The sequence below is a fragment of the Musca domestica genome, unplaced genomic scaffold, assembly GCF_030504385.1.
Source record: "Musca domestica strain aabys unplaced genomic scaffold, Musca_domestica.polishedcontigs.V.1.1 2, whole genome shotgun sequence".
Classification (NCBI taxonomy): domain Eukaryota; kingdom Metazoa; phylum Arthropoda; class Insecta; order Diptera; family Muscidae; genus Musca; species Musca domestica.
In genome coordinates this window covers 240,308-254,217 of record NW_026712249.1, presented here as the reverse complement: position 1 = coordinate 254,217, position 13,910 = coordinate 240,308, and positions in this window count along the sequence as shown.

The following is a 13,910-nucleotide window of genomic DNA, read 5'->3' as shown; positions in this document are numbered from 1 at the left end:
CCTCGAATTCGATTGGTGCGGGCGTCATGTGAAATGCTATTAATTGAAAAGGCTGTCTGACAGAGCAAAATCGGCAGCACCATATTAAGCCAATAAAACCGCCCTCTAAGTGCAAGCAACGCGATTTGCCAGCCACATGGGAATGATCTGTCCTACAGGTGTCACATGTCAAGCAGTCAAATGTCATCAATCAAGGGTTGCGTGAACGTATCCAACTGTTCAGATAACCACATTTTTCCCAGCGATGTTATTATTTTCTAAAACCTAGATCAACTAATTACACGCTGTCCAACATGGCTTATTGCTAATGCATTATATTTTTAAGCTAGTTAACCTGAAATTAATTAATGACTACGACGCTGAAGAAATAAGATCATTCTGCAAGCGTGTGCACATAAATAACAGAAGACTGTATCAAAAACAAGAGAGGAATTAGAGAACCACCAACGACAACTGTCTCTTCTGCAGTGCCATTAGCCACTTAATAAAACATACAATATTTTGGGAATATCCAATAGCGTTCAGAATGGAAACTAGTGGCAGTCCCTTCCATCCATTCGAATTCAGCCAGCTCGCGTTTGTACGCACGCAAGTGCTTCCGCTTGCTCGCGGCATCATATTCCCATGTCATACTTGTAGACAAGACAAACGAAACGGAAAGTTTCTAGGAATTCCCACAGTGTAATTATAAAAACATTAGCAAGGGCGACACTTGAATTCTGTTAGCGGCCGAGTGGCTACGCCGCCCTCTACTTAAATTTTGAAACGCAAGGCGGCACTGAAATTCGATTTGGCTACATGGGGCATTGATCCTGGACAGACCGTTATCCGAAAGGTGTAGTCGTGATCGTTTGAGGTCCCGTCCCGTTATGGGTGCTTGACTTGCCCAGATTGTGTCAAAGGGATTTCTTGAAGCAGTTGTGTTCATGCCAATGATCGAGCATGACGCAAACCAAACATCTTGGTGTCGTGTTAACCCAAGGGTGTTGATAAGTGTCAGCAGCAGCAAATTGTGGCGGACAAAATCCAATGCACAAAGCATGAGAGTCAAATAAAATGCATAATAGCATCGGATATTGGGCGGATGTTTACACACAAAAAGGGCACGCGTCTCAAGACGGAGACGAATGATATAGGGGTTGCAGCTTCAATGCCCACTGATAATGGGTTTAAAGGAAAATATACAACATGTGCTGTATTACAAGCAAGGGTCAGACATACATACACACAAACATTGCCAAAATTAAACGAAAAAGTCTTATATTCCACACATTAAGCTACACCGCGGTACAGGGTATTATGATTCTTAATAACAGGCAAAGGAATACAAAAGCTACATTAATATAAGAAATATTTTGTTCACGCAATGAAAACTTGCGTTGCTTTAAAATTCAATGATTTTTGGTTTCATTGAATATATGAAACGGATTTCATTAATGTTACGAAACTACTTATTTTTACAAAATTCTGTAAAAATATCAATATAGAAATGATACAAACCGCGCTGTCAGATACAAACAAGTACGCAGCCAAAGTATTTATAATTAGAGGGAAGATTGTGATAATTGTTATATTTAAATTTGTGCGCCAATTTAATGAAGCCGTTTCATGAAACGAATGAAACGTTACGATATGGAGTTCGTTCTAGGCCAAACAAATGATGCATGGAAAAAGTCATCTCAATAACAGGCGACAATAAAGGCGACCTGCATTTTGTTCGAAAAAATAATGTGGGCAAACGGTCAGACTTACTGACATTCATAAACCGGCTCAGGATTTGATTTTATAAAGATCACCCAAAAAAGTAGGGTTTACCTCGCGTATTTCTATCTGTTACAAACAGATGCACAACGAAAAATTACCCTGTAGCTATTAAGAAGTACTACCCTCCACCATTTTGAAGGATATCGAAAAATTTTAAAAATCCTTCGAAATGTGCCACTTAAATGAAATCCCTTTATTGGGGATACGAAGATCTCGACCTGCAAAAGCAATTCCATTGAAAAATGTGGGAGACATGGACCTATATCAACAATGTTCCGCCACAGGAGCTAGAACCCATTACGAACTACAAATACCAATTTTTGGACAAATCTGTGGAAAAATAATCAAATGAAGAATATCATTATGTTAATGAACAATTTCGTTAATTTTACGTTAATGAAACTCAATGAAACTTTTTTCATGCATTCAATGAGCCTCTACGTTGGTTCAAAATCAATGACAAATTTCTTTGACGGAACGTAGGAATTCATTTATGATATGAAGCTTTTTCTTTCAGCGTACTTTACAAATTACAGGGATCATTTATTATCTAATTTAGATATAATAATATTTATCCTAAGAAAGAAGCCCGTGGAAATGGCTTGAAACGATTCAGAATTCAGATATTATTCCGATATTCAGATTCAACCGCAACATCTGTCTTACGACTAACAATTTTCCTCAGAGGTATCTTCAATTGATTTATGTTTATATAGTCTCGCGTTGAATTCGATCTTACACACAAGTTGCGCTATGTTTTATCCGATTTTGTATATAACATACCCGATGGGATATGGAGTACGATCACATAATAATGCAACGTTTTAAACTTAAAAAATCAAATAATAAAAAATCAGTAAGTTAGGCAGAGCCGAACTTTGAATACCCACCGCCGTTTGGAACGATTTTAGAAAATTTCAAACGAAACTAAATCCGTTAAAAGTTATGTTAAAATCTTACGTGTAAACACGTGGAACTGCATAGACAATTTTTGTCATAGGATATTAAAATATTCAAATATGAAAATTGAAACAATTCCGGTTAATAATGTCGCAAAAACACCATAATACCGAATGTATGGAGGTACAGTTATATTGGGGATATACGAAGATATGGACCGGCATAGGCATTTTCTTGTCACTGGTTGTAGTACCCATTCCGGTAAAAATGTCGCTAAAATCATCAAAATACAGAAAAACTAAGGCATCCCGATCAAACATGCCAACGCTGTTCTACAAAATGTTCCTAGCAAGTACTCCCACAACATGCGCCGAACTTAACATATTTCTGCATAGATTATATTGGTTCTTTTATTTTACTTTATGTTCATACAATTTTATATACATTAACAACAACATATATAAAAGGTTCAGGCTCGGTGAAAAATTCCGATCCGTTCTTTTGAACTAGATAGTGGACACTGAGCGATGATTCACGAAGTAGTTCAGTCAAAAAAGATGAATTGTATGAAATTAGATTTTGCAACTCGAACTCCTCGACAAAAGTTGTCACCAAACAAACAGTGAATCCCTCTCCCGGTCCTTAACTCTACAACAGCGTTTTGATTGACAATACTTATAAAGAGCTTTTAAACGCTAACACAAAGCCCGATAAGACCACAAAGCATTTTCGCCATCAGGTTTACTTGAAATTAAAATGCGAGCTTTGACAGCTTTATATCGCCCATGACACGCACTGTTAAAGCGACTGTGTCAATGCACATAGCCACATAAAAATCGCCGCTAAGTAGTAGTCCTACTACTGCAAGCTAAAGAAGTTGATGAAAACATGTTTCCATTGCTGGTACTGAAGCTAAACATCCACAGTGCCGGAATTGCGCATTTGAGTGAAGGAGCTTTATCTGAATTCCATGCATTTCATTCTATATTTCCTTCAAGCGGTGCTTTTGGAAGCAAAACTCTTTGTTCTGTATCTGAGTGTATTTGCATTTAAAAAAAAATCCAAGTATGTGACTGTTGTGTTCCTAGAATAACTACTGTTACGAAATCAGTGTTTGAGATCATCTGCAGGATCAACAAATTTCAATGAATCGTTATCTGGTTGACAGGAAAAACTGTTCTATGGAACTATACAAATATGGTTAAATATCGATGTTTGTCCAGGTTCCCATGGACCTGTTTCAAGCAAAATGCTCTAAACATTTTCCATTTTGGAAAAATTTACCATAGATCACCCCCTGACTACGTCGCTGCGAACGGCCATTTGAAATAAGCAGATATGTTATGGAAACCGATTCAGAATCGGAATTGAATGTATTTGATAATGATGGTTATAAAAAAAGCGAGTCGAATAGTTTCCATCACATACATGCTAAAAATATATGATAATAATTTAACATGTTTAATATTGAGGTATCTTAGTATTTTTTCACACTGTTCTGGTTATTTCAAAAAGATTTGATCAATTGCAAATTGATATTTGGGTCCTTTTTTCTCAACCAGGATAACCAATGCCTTATGTTATTTAGAAATTTTATACATTGCTTTGCCTCTCTCTCTCTCTCTCTCTCTCTCCAATAGACATACGAATACAAATTGGTTATTTAGAAATTTTAAACAGTGCTTTGTCTCTCTCTAATTGACATACGAATATAAATTGGCTCGAAAAGTCTACAAAACAACAGGCTTACAACATTGAATACATCTTTTTCTCACTAGGACCTTAAGATTGTCGCTTGAAGTGTCTTAATCTTTCTGGAACTCAGCTATAGTGAAAAAGTTTTGAAAAGCGCACGCAGGATATAATTTAAATCAAAAACAGTCTGAATATTTTAAAATAATTGTTAAACCTTGGTGAACGGCTTTCGCTTTGACAGTAAAATGCTAAGTATTTGGAATAACCAAAACAACTCAATTAAATAAATTTCTTTGGCTATGAAATATCTCCCACTGTTGCACGTTGGGAACACCGTTTCTCAAATTCGCACAATTTACATACCGAACATTTCATTCCTTATCGCTGAATTTCAGAAGGAAATGACGATGGCTTAGTGAGCCAACAATCTCCCAAGTTGTCAATAATAAAGCTTATCAAGATGGCCATGCATGCACTTAATTAAAGAAGTTTTCAGTTGCAGTAGTTAGCGAAATCGAAAACTACGTCAATAGAGAACGACAGAGACCAAACCAAACATACAAACAAACATTTTGTTATACGCAGAAAGAGTATGCAACACTGCCTATTCAATACATTTTAAACTCCTAAATGACATTGCCCACGGTTTTTTCAAGTCACGACAACTGCCATTTCCTTCCGAACGCATTTAACTTGGTGAGTGTTGCAGCACTCTTCAGATCGGCACTGATCAATAAACCTGTTCACCGTTATGCATCTATAAGGATTCTCATTGAATCATTAATGCGAATGCCGTTAGGTAATATCGGAATGATTTCATCTTCGAGATCCCAACTGGTCCCATGAGAATTTGTCACTAAAGCCCACTGGTATTCTATTTGAAAATTCATAACGCGAAAAATATCGTTTAACGTCTATATTAAATCGAATGTAAAAGCCACGACGCCGGGGTCAGATCCAAAGGTAATATATGTCGAATATGAATATGAAAGTAATATATGTCGAATATGATTCTCCATCACATCCCACACACATGTACACTATGGGATATAGACTCCACATTTGAAAAGCATTTTTCCGGTTCCAGTATATGTCGAATATGATTTTCATAAAATTCCATCACATGTACACTATGGGATATAGAATCCACATTTGAACAGCATTTTCCAGTTGATTTCTAAAAATATGACAATATATGTATGTCCGCTATTTGGAACTGGCCCATTATGACTAACCGCCACATATCCAGCACACCGAAAGCATAATTCACAATTTCCATTCGATTTTGACTACTACGTATTTTTTAGGAAAATATTTAAAAAGTAAAAATTCTTGTTAATTTTCGTTATATTTCTAGTTCACATTTCATTTGAATACTCCAACAAACCGGCTCGAAAACGTAAACCGTACCTGCCACTTTTTTCCATAGATTTGTTTACCAATTGGTATTTGTAGGTCATAATGGGTTCTAGCTCCGGTGGCACAACATTGTACGTATAGGTCCACGCTTTTGTTTAGCCCCCATATAACGGTACCTCCGCATTTTCCGAACAGTCCACTTTGTAGTTAAAAGTGGAACACGTTTGAATTCATATACTGTTATAAAAACATGTTTTTCTTTACCCAAAGTTGTAGGGTATTAAAAGTTAGGTCCGGCCGAACTTTAGGTTTTTTACTTGTTTACAATAGAACGATTTTTCAAGCACATGTTCTACTTATATGACCTGTTTAATGGGCCTTGGAAAAATAAATGAACCTTTTTTGCATGCGTATTATAGTTTAAGACCAGTTGTAATATGGAAGCAGAGGTTCCTCCCGAAATTCGGTTTTTTGATGATTTTTGCCAAAATTTTCTACGGAATTGTCAAACAATTGGTGTTTGTAGTTCGTAATAATTTCTAGCTTCTGTGGAGGAACATAGTATATATAGGACCACGTTTTGATATAGCCCACAAATAACTGTCCCTCCCGATATTCGTCTAAAAATTGGTATTTGTAATTTATAATAGCTTCTAGCTCGTGTGGCGAAACATTGCATGTATAGGTTTACGTGTTTGTATAGCCCCCATATAACCGTACCTTCTGATATTCGGTATTTTTATTATTTTTGCCTTATTTTTCACGGCTTTGTCTAAAAATTGGTATTTGTAGTTCATAGTGTGCTCTAGTTTCGGTGGTAGAACATTTAATATTTAGGTCAACGTGTTCCTATAGCGCACATATAACGATTCCACCAATATTCGGTATTTTGATAATCCTAGTCACATTTACCCACGAAATTGTTTAAAATTTGATATTGAAGAAGATTTGGTAGATGACAATCCTTAAAGTATAAAATTTAATATATAGGTTCTCGTTTTGGTAAGGTCCCCATATAACTGCCCACTTTATGTTTTTTTAATGTCTAAGAGCATTATCCAAACGGTCTTGCTAGTATTTGTAGTTTCAATTGGAACACGTTTGAATTCAGATACTTTTATATAAAAATGTTTTCTTTACTTAATGGTGGAGGGTATTAAAAGTTCGGGCCGGCCGAACATACTTTTTTACTTGGTTATTTTTGCTAAAGACAAACTTGTCAATCTATTTTTACACCCTACACCACATAATGGTAAGGGTATTATGTCTTTGTGCATTTGTTTGTAACAATGAGAAGGAAGCGAGATAGACCCATAGTTACTTTTGAGGATCTCCATAGAATATCTTTCTGAGTTGATTTATGCATATCAGTCCGTCCGTCCGCCCATCCGTCTGTCCATGTATTCTTTTGAAGAAAATGCAGGTCGCATTTATTATACGATTGAGATGAAATTTTCCAAACAACGAAGGACGAACCCTATTGAAATTGGAGATAATTGATAAAAATTTAGATATAGATCCCATATATATCTTCGTCCGATTTTCCTTTTATTGTGCACCAAACGTGTAATATATGCCGGAATAGTATGGAATTTTGCATATACAACCAAATTAGGCCTAAAAATCGGTTTAGATATAGCTATAGCTCCCATATATATTGTTCATCCGATTTGTTATTTTTGTCCTCCGCAGCCGTAATATGCACTTTGTAACAACAATATTTGGGGAAATATATCAAATGCAGCTCAGAAATACCTTTGCTAAATTTTATCGAGATCGGTTAAGATTTGGATATGGCTTCCATATACAACGTCGTCCGATTTACCTTTTATTGTGCACCAAACGTCTAATATTTGCCCAAATGCGATGGAATCGGTTCAGATATAGCTATAGCTCCTATATATATTGTACATCCGATTTGTTACCCACAGCCGTAGTATGCACTCCGTAACAACGATATTCAGGGAAATATATAAAATACAGCTCAGAAATATCCTTGCCAAATTTTATCACGATCGGTTCAGATTTGGATATAGCTCCCATATATATCAAATGGGCAATACAAGTACGAATTTAAAAGATACAAATACTTCGGCATATTTAGTCTTTTGAACTTTAAATTATAATTAGAGTCATAGCGTGTATGATTGAACTCTCCCATAAAAACTTTTAATTGTTATGTGGAGCTCTACTAAATTAGCAAAGTTGTGTAGGGTATTATAAAGTCGACCCCACCCGACTTTTAGAATTTCTTTACTGGTTTGTTTCCAGCTTTCTGCAGAAATTCCAATGCGATGGTAAGTGCAACTTCAGTTGAAAATGTGACAAGAATAAAAAATATACCTTAAATATATGGGGACCGAAAGAGTGATGAAAGAAATGCGTAGAGAAATTACACCAAAAACAGAAAAACTTCATCATTCTTGAACCATAAGTATCGGCAAATTACTATAATAACTTATATAAGCTAAAATTGTAGATTAATTTGTTCTTACAAACACGCATTAAACACCGAAACTATGGGTGAGCAAAGCGATCCGTCAGATCAGATTGTATATTATAAAAATATAGCGAGTATATCTAAATACAATTCCACACAAATTTCTCATACTTTGTTATCCTATCACAATTTACTCAGTTATTGTAATTTTTCAAACTGAATCTCATGCCTAATATGTCAGGGCATATGTGCCTATGTTAGCTAACATAACGACTGCCACTGTTTGCTGCTAAATTGACATTTGTTGGAAGATGGCGTTCATACGCGAGACACAAATGTCTGTCACTCAACCGTTCAGTAGTAAAATGTCGTGATCATCGTTTATTTGTTATACCAATCGCCGTCGCACTAAAACCTTTGGCTCGCAGGCATCCTCAAACGTGTGAACAATAGACACGTTAACATCAATATTGACGAATCTCATAATCATGAAGGTACGAAATGGAAGCGAGGTCGGATGCAAAGTTTCAACAGCTGGGTCTGGTCGAGCCACTTGACAAGCTGCAAATTAGAATCAATAACAATGTAGTCAGTTTAACGGGAGTCGTTTAACTGTCGCACAAATCGCGTTTATTTAATTTTGGAAAGTCACTTTTTCGGGTAGGGTGAATAGGAGAATAAACGCTATTCGCCTCGTTTCCAGATTTGTTTGCCTTCTAATCAAGAGAACAATGTGGCTGTTATTATTTCTCTTTTGAATATAAGAATATTATCTGTAGGACTATGTTGACAAGTCGCCGGGAGGGTTACATATAGTCCGTGGTTCAATTAACAACAAATGTGGACGTTAAGACTATTGTGGATAATGCTAAGTAGTGCAGTGCAGTAACATTCAATCGAGCCCAAAACCTAAATTCGAGTGTTGCTGTCCGTTAAAATCGTATTATAAATGTTTGTATTACAGAATGGAAGTGCGATTAAATATGTACAGATTGTTTCTAGTTTCATAGTCAATCGCAACTGTTAGAACCCAGGGTTGCTCGAGTTTAACACGACTGAATGGGCGAAAAATCCACATTAAGTTTTTTAAGAAGAACGAATACGAATTATCAAATGCCTCGATCAAACTAAAAAAGTACCGCTAAAGAGTCCTTTCTAGAAAATTGTTACTCAATACATGGATGGAAGACTAAGTCACAAGAGCCTGAGCTCTATATGGACCGCGCAAAGAATTCACCAATATTTTAGAATGTTAAGAATAATCGATGATATTTGTATTTAACCATTTCAGACCGGCCAATATGAAATTAACGGCTATAATTTTTCACATCAACTTATTTTGTCAGGGGCAGGCCGAGTTCATAAATTGATCATATTAGCCCCAAACGGAATGAGATATAATTCCGAAAGTTACTGAGAGTTCTAAAATGGTGCTTAACCTGTAAAATAGTACCATTTTGCATTATGTAAACAGATAGAGCAAAAACTTGGAATTTTTTATTTTGGAAATGTGCACTAGGTGTCCGAACTGTACTGAATGGTTCTAAATTCGGAACAAATTGTTAAAGAGCGAAGGTATGAATCTGAAATTTTGTACTGGGGTCCACGAAAAGTGCTGTACTATATTTGGAATAGGTTAAACATGGATCTCACTCTTGGTATCTGTGGTTCAGAGAAGCAGGTGGTTTTGGAAATGCGTACTATGCACGTACGAAAAAATGCCACAAAATGTTGCGCTGGGTGTTAGTATCGAGGTCACGGTTGTTGTCTAGGTGGTGAGAAGGAGGTGGTGTTGGACATACGTAGCATAATTGTGCGAAAAGTATGGTAATACGTTTGGGATTGGGTCTTAGGATAGAACTGGAAATTTAATGTGGAACGCACTCAACGGCGAAACGCGTCGCATAGTGGTGAGTGTGTGATAGTGTCTATCTGGATTTCCTTTTCAGTGCAAATTCAGATCATTCAGTGCAAATTTCAGATCGAAAGAGAAACAAACACATAAATCATAAACATATGATCTTCGCCTTAACAAGGCAGAAACTCAAAAATTTAAGACATTTTGTTGAAACATATTTCGATTTCCTCATAAAATTGGGAGTTTTTCCGAATGATGTATTTTTTACTTTGATAATACCGATTAGAAAAAATTGTCTTACTGAGAAAATATTACCCAGACAAACTTATTGACTAATTTTTATGCGCCGGTATGCATATGAATATTGGTATTAATGACTTTGCACTGACATACAGTCGGAAAAGAACAGATTTCTGCACGGTTTCCGAAATCTTTGGCTATGGAATCATTTGCTTGATTGACATTTGGCGTTATTGTTATCGACCATAGTTGAACCGAGACTTAAGTTGAGATATTAGTGAACGTAGGTCAGCACCCCGATGATAAAGGGGGCGTTCGAAATCTCCCTTTGAATGACTCATTTGAATGTGTATACAGATGCTTGGCCCACTGCTGGCAGTTGCTTTCTATTGAACGGGCACAACTTAATTCACATCACCCTGACAGACAAGATCACGCGCCACATAACGATTTATGATTAATTGCACCGGACGTAAACCTAAAAATCCGAAGCAATTACGTTGGGGCAGGCACGAACAAACAATGGACAGATAATGATTATGAGAAAAAGACGAAGTAGTTGTGCTTTCTTTTAACAAATCTCTGTTTCAGTTTTGGTGAGGGAGCAGCAATTGATCGCTTTTAATGAGGCGAGATATTAGGTCAAACACGTTAAAAAGTTTCACCTTAAACGAGGGGGAGGTGGTGTTATTTTAAATTTACTAAGGTTTAATTCGGAGTGTGTGTGTGTGCGTGTGTGTTTGAATGTCGTGGAATCCAGCTGTGCTAAACTAGGCAAACACCCATACCTCATGGCCGTGGTTGGTTAATACCTCCCATGGTGATTTTTGTTGCTTATTTCAAAGTAATTCGGTTATCATTCTCCAGAAGCATGAGTACATACCTCTGTTCATATTTTACTTGAAGGCCAAGCCAATGCATGGTTCATCTAATGTGCCAAATCGTACCAAAGACACTTGAGTGAACAATTATTTTTGAGTCACGTCCACCTAGTCGTGGTCAAACTCCTTCTATAGAATTAAAACGTTAAGGCTGCCTTAACAACGGTAATACAACTCGCTGATCTAAATTACATTATATCTAAGAAAGCAGAACCCCACCTGGAAGATGTGACCCATATAACCATTGCCAAAGAAAAATGGGGTGTCATGTGTCAAAATTCAAATTTTTGTTCACCGATTTTGTATTTCGGTATGATTTTAAATGGTTAATGCAAAATTAAGCCGATTAAACTGATTTTCAATTTAGACCTAATAAAGTAGACCTAATAAAAGTAAATACCTCTTCCAAAATTTGTTGTTGTTTTTATAAAAATAATATACTTACCATGAGGAAAGGTTGGGAATATTCACCCTCAGAATTATTTGAAAACTACATTCATTACAAACCGAAGAGTATTTCGTTGATGTTTCTTTTAAATCTTACAACAGCCCTCAAAGACATTTCCTATTTCGGTTGGTTTTCTTTCTTGTTACAGCAAACAACAGAACTAACTGCGGCATTCCTTGCTCTGAGAAGGTCGAGTTGCTGTTACTTTACTTGTCTGAGTTGTCTAAATATCTTCAAAAGTAGTCAATGCTCTCCCAAAAGAACCTTCTCAGTAAGTTTGAGTAAAGAGAAGAAATACATATCTAATATTACACTCTGTATTTGAAAACATATGATCTTCGATTTGAACACAACATTGATTCGTGAGATTCAATGGAGGTGTACAGAGAAGATTTCACTAAAAAGAATGACAAACTCAACGATGGATCGATATCAGGGCGATCCCATCGGAAATGCCATCAATGCTAGTAGACCCAGGCACGGCATACGACTTCAAATTCTTTGGAAGATCTGTACAAAGTTGGGTTAATTAATTTTCCCCCTCGTTTTTTCTGGGAAATTTGTGACATGCTGTAGATTTTCAAATCTAGGTGAAGATCAGTGAATCATCGATGTCGACGTCTGACACTTTTGCTATTGAAAAGGGTTTGGATTACAGTACAGCCAGCAACATTGGAGGGCTTCACAAGATTACTGCCCAGCGATAAGTCTACCAAATTTCTGTCGCCTTTGGTATTTCAACATTTCGTTTTTAGCTATGTTCGTCGTTCGGAGAGATAGATGATAGCTGGTCGCCACATGTCGACCTTTGACATTGTTTTTGTGTCAGTGGCGAAGTGGCCATCTCTATTCTGATTGATATTCATTTGTATGTGAATCGAAAAGTGTCAATTTAACTTACTGTCAATAACCAATGGTAGGGTAATTTTTCTTTACTCGTTTCCTCCTCGTTTCGTCCTTTACTGCTGTCTCGGTGGAATGCGTTCAAAAGACCTTTGAACATACCCACGCATCATCATCATCTTCATCAAAATAAAAGAATAATGTCGGCAAGGCAGTAGAGGACCAGCAGACAGCCAAAACGGACACGAAAGCAATCCCCTGTGAACGTCCACCATGCAGCATGGATGTGGCATTGTTTACTGGCGTCCTTACTATTATTGGCTCTGGAGATCTGTATCGGTAGATTTGTTTTCTGCTCGATAGCTTTGGTAGCCGTATCGACGTCCTGTCTAGATTAACAAACACAACTGACCGTGGCAGTCCCTTTATCTTCTCACATGTGCTTCAAATGGTCGTTAGATATCTACGGACGACGACGAATCGTTTCTCTTTGTAATTATTGTTATTGTTGGCCGTGGTGTTGTTGTTTTTGGGTGTGACAGTAATGCTAACGCCTGCAATAAAATAACCTATTGAAATGTCAGAAAATGCCAACCCTGCGATTAATCTTCGACTTGATTATCAACATTGACATCAGCTCATGACCAAAAGAAAATTCAATAACGAACACACAATGTGACGACGCTTATTACATCGAGACAAAAACTAATATCCCCAAAGTTTGTTCCTCGAACCTAACCAACAAAATACACTCATCGACATGCTCATCATTTACCCACTAACTCCAATCGACGGTACAACTTCAAGTCTATGTTTGCTAACTGAAATGATACGATTGCTTAGAATACTTGGATGGGTTGAAGTTGCCATTGCCAATGAAATATTAGTAACAGGGTTGGTGATGAAGTTGGAACAAGAATTTGTCACCAAATTCAGTTTTAGATAGTGGCGTTTTTTTGAGTTTGAGTTTGAGTCTGGTCAATGTGAAGGTCATATGTCATTGAAATGTCTCATACTACTTCAGCATGACGATCCGAGAATGTTTACGGAATTGAGTTGGCATTGGTAGGCTTTGGTAGGACTTATAGCACAGTAAGCACTGACAGTCTATGGCAATATGTTATGCTACGGTTTAAAACCTTTTTACTGTCGAAAATTCTATGGACGAAATATTGTAGGGGTTTCAACCAAAAGTTCAAGATATTCCTATTTATAACTACCGTCTTCGACTAGAAAATAATATCTTATCTCCTTCTAATGAGACTGTTGTTTTCCTACAAAATAAGAGGCATCCTTCAAAAGTATGTAGTTTTAGTTATAATCAAAAGCTACAGATAAAGCATTCTGTACCTAAATGACTCCAATAGCTTTCTATAGCACACCTGTTGATGATCTTCATAAAATCACGTTCAAAGTCGATTTATTTCGATGTCCGTCCGCCTATTGAAATTTGTGATAATTGAATCAGACTTGGTGCACAAT